Raw genomic sequence first — 13,919 nt, 5'->3', positions numbered from 1 at the left:
TGCAAAATGACACAATATTGAAAGTCACTGTTCTTTTCTTCCATGATGATGAGTGAGATTCTCAGCAGTTGTTTTCATGCACCTTAACATCAACATTCAAATGAAATCAAACACACCTCTGCACAAGCAAACACACGTTATTATCCGTTAAACGTCCGCTGTATCCTCTCTGCATCCTTTGGGCATCCTCGCAACTCACATCCACTGCAACTGAACAACGGAAAGAGGGAGGAAAGATAAGGTACATCGAACGTCTATACATCGTTAGCAGCACGGGGATAGAAAGGATGTAAGCGTATGCATGTCGTATATAAAGTATTCAAAACACAGTGAACCCCTTCGGAGCTGTCATCCACTTCCATCCGCTAGGTTTCCGATGAACATCCGTTTAACCTCCGCGCTACATACTACCCATATCCGTCCTTTTCCATTATACAGAATGTTTTCTCAAATTTTTCGATATTCTATTTTCCCTATTTTACTTGTATGAACTTGTATAATACTGATGACAATAAGGATAATAATGGTGATAAATATTAATAATTTAGATAAAACTATCCGAAAACTCTTAAACTGTTTGTTACTTGGTAGGCGCCATAAGCACCTCTAGACACTGTGTGCACATTATGTAATGGTAATTAATAATAATGGTAAGACAAAAATGATAACGATGAATAATGACCATGGTATTTATTATTTATTTATTGATGTGTAATTGTCATTATTGATTAATATCATTATCATTACTATAATCCTCATCATCATCATTATTATTATTATTAGTAGTGTAGTATTATCATCATCATCATCATCATTATCATCATCATCATCATGATGATAATCATCATCGTCATCCTCATCATGATAATTACAATAAAAATGGCCGCTTGTATAGTCTTCTTATCGGGTCACTACACAAGTCCTGTGCAGTGGATGATACAAGAGCTGGCTTTGGGGTTAAAAGACTCCAGACCTTTGGCAGTGCATGGCTCTGGTAGAAGGGGGCAGACCAAAATGAATTACATCCACTGATCCTCTCCACAGTCACAGGCAGTGTCTCAATTCTGCTGTAGCTCCGTTTCTGCATACGGACTTTGCACCGTCCTGTTCCTGACCGTAGGCGATTAAGACATAGCCAGATTAGCCATATTCCTCACTTAATTTTTTTTTTTTTTTTTTTTTTGGGGGGGGTGATTTTCTGTGTCCATAGGACAGTTTGTGCGTCACAGACTGGAGGTGGCTGGACCAAGGAGTGACTCTTTCATTGTGAGCAGAGCAATCAAGGGATTAAGTAGAGTGGAAGAAGCCACGTCTTGATTTGAGTCTCCTTTTTTGGCAGGTTCATAGTAACTGTTAAAGAGTGGATAAAGGGGTTATCTTCTTACTTGGCTCTTTCCACTTCAGTTGACACCTCTCTTCTGATGTGTGGAGGGGCAATACAAACAGTAGGTAAAGATCATCTACTCTTGTTGGTCGCAGACAGCCAGTAATTGATCTGCAAGCAGCATTCAGGGCTGGATCAATCTTTGAAGCATGGGACGACCTACACCAGACACCAAAATCTCTAAATTCTTAAATTTGACGTGTATAGAGACAATAGGCAAGATTTGAAAGGAAATTCACTTTAAAATTATTAAGTAAATGATGAAATAATCAAGTTTGGAAATAATAAAGGAAGGATAATGTTGTGTGAAAATACCACGTTTTGAGGGTGCAATAGCCCCAACGAACCACCGCAAGTACGCCAGTGACCGAGTATTCGAGACACTTCTACCTGAAAATAAGATCAATCAGTTGACTGCATTGGTACTGTGGTCATGGCGGTACTAATATTGACATGACCACAAATTTCGAGATATTTATATGTTAAGGCTATGATTTTCAATCTCACCTCTTGCGGATGAAAGGGTGTCTGCCAATGCTTGTATTGTGCTGTCAAAGTTCTGAATGAGAATTTCTCGGTATGTAATTCCGATGTCATCAAAATATTTTTTACCAGCTGAAACATGAATCATCTGGTACCCTGTTCCTAACCATAACCATGCCACTGTTCTCCACTTGAACTGATTAGCCAGTGACTGACCAGCAAGCCCGTATCCATCGCCAAGGAACATTGTAGATCTGGTTAACGTCCTGAAGAATCGCTTCTCCGACACTGATACTGAAGTGGCCAGACCTGACATTACAGGTATGGCCCATACTGCACTAAGTTCTGCAACACTCCTCATTAAGTCGCTACAAGAGGGTCCAAGAAATGCTGCAACTCGGCCGCCAGTGGAATTATAGAAAGCATCGGCTGCGATCGCTCCGGCCATTCGAGCGTAGTGACATGGGGTTGTGTGAGGGTAGGTTTTTATCGAAAAATTGATATATTCGTGATCATCGACACGGCGATTGATCTCTTCGATGGCGAGGTCTACCGCAGGTCCAATGTTGGAGGCACTAATTTGAGAAATGACGCCATAAATTGCATGGACATTGATTTCAGTCGTTAAAACAAATTTTAGGAGATATATATTGGCGAAAACTGTATAAATGAAGAGCAGGCCCATTTTCTTAATGTTTTGGTAATACTGTTTTCAACTCTTTCAAGGAATCGTAGAAGTATAATCTACAAATATATCCGTATAAGTTTCTAAATCATGTTCGACCCTTCCGTGAGCTACAGAAAGAACAGCAATTATATGCCAAACAACCGTAATGTGATTGAATCATGACTCCAGTATTCCATACTCTAAAGACAAGTTTCAGAATACGGGGCAACGGCAAAAATATCTTGTTTATGTATATAGTAATGTATAGTTCGAAAGTGATTAATGATATGACAAAGCATTCTCCTTAGAGAGCGAGTGTCAACGAGTAAATGTATTTGTCCAGTTTATATGATCAACCATTGCACCGTGTCCACAGGGACTTAAAATCGCGTATTTTTAGTACTCTAAAGTAGTCAGAATATTACTTTACAGGATTATAGCTTGTCAACTTGCACCGAATGGGAATATGTAAAGAAGTGAAAATTCTCATCAGTTTTTCGTAAGTAATGGAGTTTTAGTTTTTAATGGAAGTGTATTACTCGGAATACGAATCATGATATACTCTGATTCCATGAATCTGTATAAGTAGCTTATTGGCTAGATGCGTTTTAGACACCCAAAGACACCACCCTTCCCAGAAATAAACAAAATAAAGTGCCGTATAATATTTCCTCTATGATCAAAGGTAAAATATTAATGCACAGTTATTACACTAGAAATCCTGAAAATTATTACGTTGAATAATGTAAAAATACAGCATCTTCCTTTTCTTTTAAATTCAAAGGACCATGCTTTTGAAATTCTCTTCCCCGTAACACCAAACAGATTTCATATTTAGATTGCTTTAAATCCAAGCTGAAAAACTTTCTTTTCAACCATTCAACATCTTAATTTAATTTATCCCATCATATTTCCTTATTATTATATGTTTATTTTATCAGTAGAAATCTTGAATATTTTACTGTAGATAGGGACTGCCTCGACAGAACCTTTTCTTTGTTCTATTGCAGCTTCCCATTTCACGTTCATTTTCATGCATGTACTTTAAATAGCCTTGTACAATCCTAGCTTTTTTAATCTTACTTATCTTACGCATCTTACTATGTATCTTTGTTTCCTTTTTTATTTGTGTTTTTGTTATTGTTTCGTATATGCTCAATGTATTTTAATGGTCTTGAATAAATCAATAAATGAAAACAATGAAAAAATGAAATGATTTTAGAAATGGGTTAGGATACATGACTCTTTTGACGAAAACGGGTACCTCGAGTTCTGTGTTAGTGTATAGACTAAAAAACGGGTACCTCGAGTTCTGTGTTAGTGTATAGACTAAAAAACGGGTACCTCGAGTTCTGTGTGAGTGAATAGAATAAAACGGGAAGTTCTGTGTGAGTGAATAAACTAAAACAGATAGTTCTGTGTGAGTGAATAGACGAAAACGGGTACCTCGAGTTCAAGTGTGAGTGAATAGACTAACATCTTACAAACTTATTTCTCATAATAATGTAATAGACTTGCGTCACTCAATGGGCGATACACCATCTTGCAAAAATGTAGAGTGGGACTTTAAAAAGATTTGCCCCAGCAATTACCGGAGCAATTTTCTTATGTTGATTTACAAATACAGTGCGTATAAAAAAGGGACAGTTTTGAAAAGTCTAAAAAAAATTGTTTCAAATTATAATATCTACATTTTGATGTAAATAGATGCTCTTAAATTTTATCTTTGAAATGCAATTTAAGAAATAAATTTCGTTCATGCTTGAGCGAACACGGGACATTTTTGTCGGCGGTTCAAAAAGAGGCTTGCGCCAGAATGGCAGAATATGAGTAATATGAAGATCAGGCTTCTTGCTAATCAGCAGACTTCCTCTTAACCTTTTTGTCTCGCCCACCAGAGGTGAAGGCGAGTCCGTCACAAACCTAATGACGCCTAACTCCGCAACCGTAAGTCATTTTTCAACCAAACTTGGATGGCAGATGGACTTGGGTGACGTGCATGTTATGCTGCAGTCGGAGGTCACATGGTAAGGTCAAAGGTCATTTTCAGGTCAACGTTAAAGTTTACATGCAAGACTTTCTTATGACACCTAACTCCGCAACCGTAAGTCACTTTTCAACCAAACTTGGATGGTAGATGGACTTGGGGGACCTGCATCTTAGGCTGCAGTCGGAGGTCACATGGTAAGGTCAAAGGTCATTTTCAGGTCAACATTAAAGTTTACATGCAAGACTCTCATGACACCTAACTCCGCAAGCGTAAGTCACTTTTCAACAAAACTTGGATGGTAGATGTACTTGGGGGCCTGCATGTTATGCTGCAGTTGGAGGTCACATGGTAAGGTCAAAGGTCATTTTCAGGTCAACATTATACGTTTACGTGCAAGGGTCTTATGACAAGTGTTATCCCATCCCAGTCATTTCACAATGAAGTTTCGATACAATTATGTTGCGTGCCCTCGCAAATCTCGATATTTCTGGTTATTTTCATAAGTGGGCGAGACACAAAATCGCTTTTGCTTTGTCATTTTTCGAATTATGCTGTCAAATTTTATTTACAAATTTATTTATTTGCTTGAATTATTTTGTTTTTTTCATTTAAACTTCTTTTACCTTTGAATTTTCCTTCATAAGTAAAAAAAGAAGACTTTTTGTCAACCCAAGCAAGAAGATTTGCATTATTAATTGGGAAAACTTGTAATTATTTAAATCCTTTCATTATGTGAAACAAATCATGTTATGGTACATTTAAAAGACATGAATCCATTTTCAATGGGTTATTGAGTGACCAAGTTTAATTATATGCTTGATAGGACAAACAGGAAGGGATTCATGTCTTCCAATGGCAATGGTGTATTGAGTCAATTTTGAAGGAGCTAGATATGGCAGATTGGGTAAAAATGTATTTTAAAATTGTGAGCGAGCGAAGCGAGCACGCAAATATTTCCACTTTTTTATTGCAATATCAAATTTTGTGATAGATTTTGACATAATATTCACAAAATGATATCATATTTTACTTTATATCTTTCCTTTTATTTCCTTTCCACTTTTTTTCTTGGTCATATTTTTTTTAATTGAGAGGGGGGGAGCATCCCCGAGCCCCCGCTCATCTGTATGGCACTGTTCACAAGGCATCATAACCTTTGTAGCACACAATATCAAGGATTTAAAAAAAATACACACTCTCCCATACTTAGATTGAAAAAAAAATGTTTTTGCTGAAGAAGGAATATTCAAAGCTAAAAGAGAACATATTAAAAAGAAACAACAACAGAACAATTGAAGCAAATAAATAGATTTGAAAATGAATTATGATAATGAAAAGATAATGAAAAAGTTAAAAGGAAGTCTGCTGATGAGCAAGAAGTCCGATCATCAATTACTTATCATTTTATGCCATTTTGGCGCAAGCCTCCTTTTTAACCCCAGACAAAAACATTCCGTGTTCGCTCAAGTATGAACGAAACTAATTTTTGTTAATGGCATTTGAAAGATAGGACTTCAGAGCACCTATTAACACCAAAATATAGACATCAAAATTTGAAACAAAAATTTTATAGACTTTTCAAATCTGTCCAGTTTTTTTGATACGCACTGTATAGTTTTTTTTTCTTATCTGAGAACATTTGACCATGCATTTTAGCAATATTAAAAAAAGTCATTAGCAATTTGATTTGCAAGTAGCTTCAGACTGTCAAAAGGTAAATATGGTGTGGCTATACGAGGGTAACTTTACCCAAGTACGAACTTGGGGAAATTTGATAATGTTCTACCAAAACTTAAGAAGTGGAAGAACCATTGTCATTTTTGTGAGGATCCAAACAGCATTTATTGTGTTTTGGGAGATTTACAGCCAATTTGTATACACCGACATGTTAACTTCATTTAGTTTGGTAATTAAAATGCTCTTTCATATTTCATGTGGATAACGGCGGCTGCAGAAAACGATAGATTCATCATGATCATTAACATAGAAGATTAGTTGACATTCAGATATTTCCTGTAAAAGATCGTTAACTATCACAATAAAAATGAGGGGCCCAAAGATGAATCCCCGTTGCACCTCCGTTTTCTGCCTGCGATTATTTAGATATTTTTATAGCCCCCTCCACTTCCCCCTCTCTCTCCATCTCTCTCTATTCCTATTTCAATCTATTTATTTTAAGATGTTCTTCATCCAGTTCTTTTCTGTTATTCCAAAACATCTAAAAAGCCTTGCTTGCCGCAAGTTTGCTATAAAAAAAAATCGATAGATCGTCGCATTTTTAAAGCAGATGAATAATGTCTACATCTTGAATATAATAACTGTTTCGTTCAGTTTATTTTTGTAGTATTTTTCTCAATGAAGCTTTTTATTCCATCGATTTAGGTCTACGAGGATCAGACCATGTGGAGTTATCGTTAAAAAAAATTAACCTCGTGGAACTAGTTGTAACGAATATTTAAACTCGGTTTCGTCCTCAATTTCATGAATAGGGCCACTTAAAAGTTTTGTATTTCAGGCAGTTTTCGCGAACAAGGTTTAACAGTACTGTAGCGAAGGAAATGATATAAACATTCGACAAATTCGTCAATATTAATTTTGAAAGTTGAATAGACACTTGACCTACCTCTCGCGGATAAAATAGTATCTTCCAATGCTAGTTCTGTGCTTGCATAGTCCAATGTTAGGATTTCTTTATATGTTACGCCTATTTCATCGAAACGACTTTTACCAGCTGAAACGTGGACCACCTGATATCCTCTTCCTCTCCATAACCATGCCGCTGTTCCCCAATTGAATTGATTGACCAAAGTCTCAACAGCGTAGCCGTATCCTGCAGATAATATCAGAGTGGATCTCGTCAGTGTTTTGTAAAATCGCTTCTCCGATGTTTCTAAGGATGCAGTTAGTCCAGAGAGTACTGGGACGCCCCATATTGCACTCAATTCAGCAACACCTCTCATTAGACCGCTACAAGAGGGTCCAAGAAACGCTGCCACTCGACCATCGCCGTTGTAGTACTGTTCCGCGGCAATGGCGCTGGCTGTCAAACTCACAAAGCAACGACTGACGTGAGGATGAACAGTTATTGAAAAGTTATTGTATTCGTGATCATCGACACGGCGATTGATCTCTTCGATGGCGAGTTCTACTGCAGGAGCGATGTTTGAGGCACTCATTTGAGGAATGACACCATAAAGAGCATGTACGTTGAGATTGATAGCTTGTCCCAAAGATAAAAGACCAGTGGCGCATACAATTACAAACAGAATCATTTTTGTTTTTGTTATGTCAATAGTTTTCGAAGATAGCATCAAGCCATCAATGGAAATAAAATTTGATCAACAATTTCTTTATTAATTGATTTCTCCCCTCTCATGATTATAACAAAGGGTAGCTAAATGTGATGATCTGATGAGTTTTTAGATATCTTGGTACGATCATCGCGATTTCGTCTACCGTTCAGGATTGTACTGGCGGACATCTACACCCAACGATGTAACTCATCAAGCAATCGAGTGATCATTTCCAACAATACGAGACTTATACGTACAATACTGAAGAGAATCCCGTTATGTAAAGTTCAAGCTTGACTCGCGCGTCCTTGGAGATCTCTATTCTATTCACACTTATTAACGCAGAAGTAGCTAATATGATTCGTACACTGTCTTGAATGACAACATTCCTTATTCATGCATTCATCAGGTGTTTGAGATCATTACAAAGATCCTATACCAAAAAATATTTCTTAAGGTTAGATGGCTACCTCGTTCATGTTCACAAACAATCTTTCACTCAACCTTTATACAAAAGCAGAATTACAATGACTAAGACTTTACCAGAAATTGAAGTTTTCTGATTATGCATTTCAGTATAATTAGTTTTAATTAGTTTTGATATTAATATTTGTTATTACTTCTCATATGCTATAACTAATGTTCCTTGTATGTGCATATAAGAGAGAGAGAGAGGAGGGGGAGATGCAAGGTGATTGGACTGGGTGTAGATAAAATGCCTCTGGTTTACTTTATTCATAGAGATGTGTTACATCTCTGTGACTCTATTCTAAGCTCTCGGCTTCTAGGAACTGAATTATGATATCTTCAGCTACGTCCAGTCGTCTTGCATTTCTCTCGTTATTTTATATTTTTATTTTCACATAACGATTTGTATCAGTTTATTGTGTCAGACCTAATAAATGAGAATGGAGAACAAAAGTTGTACAGCGTGTCCCACAAAAAATACTAATGGAAATCTAAATGAGTATAAAGTACAAATTACCAGATCATATTGTATATAATGATGGAAAGGCAAATGAGCATTTATTTCATATAATTAGCTTGAAGCCACAGTCACACCGTCCAGTACGTTGAGTTACGTCCGCCGCGGATAGATACGGGTTAGTGGACGCGACATGGACGCAGTGTCGTAAGTAGACGTATATCTTCGTAGCTGATCCGTGGTGGGACTCAGACTTACGACGCCAAGCCTGCGAAATTTAGAAATGTTCAAAATTTCGCAGGGAGTCGCTGCGGATGTTGAATAACGCAAGTTACCAAAAATAAATGCAACTAATCGTAAATATACGAACTAATCCGTAGCTTGGACGCAGATCATCCGTGATTTTTTTTTTCATCGCGTCCATTTGCGTCCACCGTAAGTATTCGCAAGTACTCGTATCCAAACACTTACGTCCGTTTGAAATTGAATTGAATTGTTTACGGACAAGTACGGATTCTGTGGACAATCGCGTTCGTTTACAGAAGGAAGCCCTCAACCACCCGTTCTGCTTTCTCTTAGCCCTACCACCTTGCTTCTTGGGGAAATTTTCAAATTCAAGTTCAAATTATTTTTATTCCCGTTTATTAAAAAATGAACGAGAATTCATACAATGTGTTTATGAACCATAAAAGGAAAACAATAAATAAAAGAAAAATCAATATAATGACTTTAGGAATAAGGTAAACCAACATGCAGTGGACGTAGGTGATTTGCAAAGGCCAGAGACCTATCGAGGTCAACCCACTTAAGTTCTGCGCATTAGGAGTTGATGGAGAGTTGACAAGATATGATTTAATGTTAAAAATAATAATAATGATAAACTGGTAGGACTACTTATTCCCTAACTATCTTCATTATAGAGATGGGCACGTTTCAATTTTTGTTGTCCACAGCGTTCCAGATGACACGTCCGTCGTATCTAATAACAGTTCTATGAAAATTATCTGTACATATTTCGGAGATAAAAGTCATTAATATTTCTTGTTGAATATATATTCGTCTTATTATTAGAAGGTTAAATGTTAAAAGTATATATATAGTAGGGTCCCCTTTGATTAAGAAAACAAAAAAGTAAGAAAATAGCGATGTAAATCATAAAACTTTTTAAATTGTAAGCTTCCGAAACAGTAAGTCTGAATTGGAAATATATGTTGAATCATTCTTTTTGTACGTTTTGGCAATATAATGACTTGTTTAAAATAAGATCATGTGCCTCCCCATATCATATTACAATATTCTAGACAAGGCAAGATCATTGTCTCATATAGATTAGTGCGAATAATATAGTGCCGAGATGAATTTCATGTCTACTCATACTCATAAAACCGACAGTACCTGATATTTTATGTCACTTATATGTTTTTTTCCACGTATAAGTATATTGTAATCTTAACACCAAGGATTTTTAAAGAGGTATCCTTGTTTATTACTCTGTTATTGATAGGAAACCTATATCCTCATTATTATTGTTTTCTTAAATGATATAATTACTTTTTTCAAGATTTATCAATAATTTGTTGAAAAAGAAATAAGGAAAGTACTTTAATAACTATTATTATGGCCGTTTGCCATTAAAAATACCTTTTTGACTAGCCATACATTGGCTTTTCCCTATACACCATTTTCCAACCTACAAATCTGCATAATTATATTTTGAGTACAATTGCCTTTTCACCTTCATTATTTTATGTTAAGAATGCATAATTTTACACTTTAGTTCCTTCCTTTTTATATATCTATCGATTTGTATTTTTGCCATTCTTTTAAATTTGAATTGGAAAAAATGTCTGCCTTGTTTTTAGTTCATTCAAAATTTTATTAAAATCTGACGTTTGAAGGGTAATTACTTTGGAGGTACAAATTTATTTTCTCATACCCACTGTTTGGGCAGGGACTGTTCTTAGCCTTGTTCATAATTATTCGTAAAAATCTGTTACTATCCGTAATCTTCCGCACCTGTCTGTAAATATCTGCTGGTGTTCAAAAGTATCCGAAAGATTACGCAAGTCAAGAGAACAAATGACGCATAAATTCGTAATATTATCCACATCTGCACGTACCCATACGTATCGTTCGCATCGTTTTTTTTCAGCAGATATATGAGGGAAAATATATAGGTGTCACGCGCGTAAAACATTCCCCATAGACTTGTGTATTAAAATGGCACTTTAGAAAAATTCATAAAGAATAAATGTGAAATTAGAGGGTCGAATGTTCACTACCTTTGGATAGGATATATATCTGACATTCCATATCTGACCAGAGAAGGGTATCGTAGCCAGCTCATTTTAAAAATAAATCGCCATTTATGAAGATAACTATGATGGGATCAAATTCATCAACTGAAACAGTAAAATAGCCCCAATTCATCCGCCAGTCAAAAAATAGTTCCAAATCATTGATATATCTTCCCAATTTGGGCAAAGGAAGTTTAGTAGTTACCATTTCTAGAATCAGTGTTAGATTTTGAATCATATTCATACACTTTTGTCAATCAGCAATATCAAATTGAAAAGTTCGAATGGGTTGGGTCGAACGAATATCTTTAGCCCTCCTGATGTAATTAGGCTCGTGGCACCTATAGTGATGGGAAGGGAACCGCGCGAATCCGCAACGGTGGACGCAGAGCACTGTGTGACTGCGCCTTTACGCCCAAAGTTCATCCAGTTTGGGAAAATGAATTGTGACTTACGGATGTCAAACTATAAACATTGTAATGTTGTAATTTTAATATTATAACCTTCTATAGTACTATTACATTTTCTGGGACACGCTGTATATTGAATCAAGGTTCCCAACAGCTATCCTTTTTTGAAAAGTTTGTGAGGAGTGGCCTCACGCTTAGATCATTTACCACTAGGGCAAACCCGGTCCGATTGACGGACAGATAAACTGATCGTCAACCTTACCAATTATTGTTTTCCTTTCGTAGGATGTAGATGAGTTTCGAACATTAGTCATCGGTTTCGTCGGTCAAGAGTATAGGTAAGGAAAGGAAAGTAAGAGGATGCTGAAAAGTGAATCTTAGAACAAATAAAAGAAACCGATAGGTGGCAGCAGATGGTGAACAGGAAAAATAAATGATGAGGTCCGTTTCATCAATGTTGGTGAATAAAAAGCAGATGTCGTGTAAACATGAGTTGCAATCCCAAATAACTGCGACTATATAAGATTTAACTGCAATCTCGGAACACGAGATTTTGATGATTTTTATATAAAAGTGACTCTGAAGAGTTAACATCGGATATATTATGATTCATTGCCTCAAAAGAGACTTGTGCATTTAAATCTCTGCCATGGAGTTGAAATTGAAAGGGTTTATTAAGAAAACTTCATCGCAGCCAAAGGCTGAATTACGAATTTCATTACAAAGTAAACCACAAAATATATACAATATCAAAAATCATTAAAAAATGACATGTGAAAGTAATAAAATCAATGTTATATATGATGAAATTTAAAAAGATAGAGAGTATAATATAATAAGAAATAACAGTAATCTCGGATATTTGTAACCACAATTGGGGATAAAGTAAGTATTTAGATGATTTATGTGCTTAAATAAGTATTTAAAAATAAAACAGAAATAATTTAAAAAGTGTATTTCTTTAAGGAATTGAAGATAATATATAACTGTGCCGGAATGTAAATTGAACATCTTTATTTGATGTTGAATGTATTTTATTTAAATGATTGTAAAGGGTTATGCAATTCGGCTTTTCAGTCGCTATAGATATCCTTGTTGCAATAAGCCGTTTTAAATAACTAAATGATAAGGAAAAAGAAATCTGAAAAGGATGTCAATAAGGTTGGATGAACTACCTTATGGGATTTTTATGAGATAGGCGTATACATGTAAATTAATCAGGTATACCTGGCTTAAACGGAAATAACAAAAGACATAAAACTATAATGATTTGATAAATAGTTATCGGCTATACATATGGAATTATCATTATTAAACAATTATACCAAGATGGGATAAAACAACTATGCCCACTGGAAACGAGCAATGATAGATGTGATAAAAGTAAAATTGAAAGTAAAATTGAAAATAAAATTAAAAGTAAGTCTATTGTTGACAGTAAAGTTAACTTAACTTTACTGTCAACAATACACTTACTTACGGACCTTACGGTAACTATATATTCTATACTTCGTTACTCATTGACTCACCATTACCTTATATGAATACCTGGTTATGATTTATGAACTATAATTACTTATCTCCGTTATATATTGCATTGTATTGTATTTACCATTGTTATTAGAAGGCCTATATTTTGTATTTTATATATTGGTTTAGATCCTGATGAAGGGCATGTGCCCGAAAGCTTGATGAAGACTGATATTGACCTTGCTACGGCCCTCTCCATACTCTTGATCTCACATATATATATATATATATATATATATAATCATTATTATTTTGCTACAAAGAATTTTAAACAAAAATAAAAGGCAAAGAAAACATCACAATATTAGACAATATAGCATATTGATTTTAATGTGTATTAATTAATCATACATAATTTTGATATTGTTTACACATTGTTTGCTTGTTGAGAAGTTGCATCATGTTTTAATTTAATATGCATGTATATTAACTGATTATAAATTTGGAAATTATTTACATATTTGATTGATTATTGAGTAGTCGGACCTAGTATGGGACAGCGCTCTTTCAACAGCGTTCTTTTCACAGCGTATTTCAGTGTACATATTGCTGTTGCAAAGTGAACGTTTGTTGACCGCCTCACGAGTTGGAGGTAGCCAGTCGTGAAAGGGGGAGGAGTGAAGATGTTGTTGTGGTTGTTGTTGTTTTAGCTCATACGGCGCATATCATTCATCAGTGAATATTTGCGCCGAAGACCCACCCCTGTCTAGTTTCATATAGTCCTTCTCTCCGCTTGTCAAGAGTAGATAGGTTGAGCACTCCTCGTGCATGGTCATAATCTTTTTTTATTTTTCAATATTATTTTTATTTCTCAACTCACTACATACATAAGTATCATATGCACAGATACATTATAATTAAAAAATAGCATGCATTTCAAAACAAATCCAAACAAACAATTCGTTCTATATACAAAGTATTCCACTTTTCTTCGATGCAC

The sequence above is a fragment of the Lytechinus pictus genome, chromosome 3 (genome assembly GCF_037042905.1).
Source record: "Lytechinus pictus isolate F3 Inbred chromosome 3, Lp3.0, whole genome shotgun sequence".
Classification (NCBI taxonomy): Eukaryota; Metazoa; Echinodermata; class Echinoidea; order Temnopleuroida; family Toxopneustidae; genus Lytechinus; species Lytechinus pictus.
Note: the sequence above shows the minus strand (reverse complement) of the source record.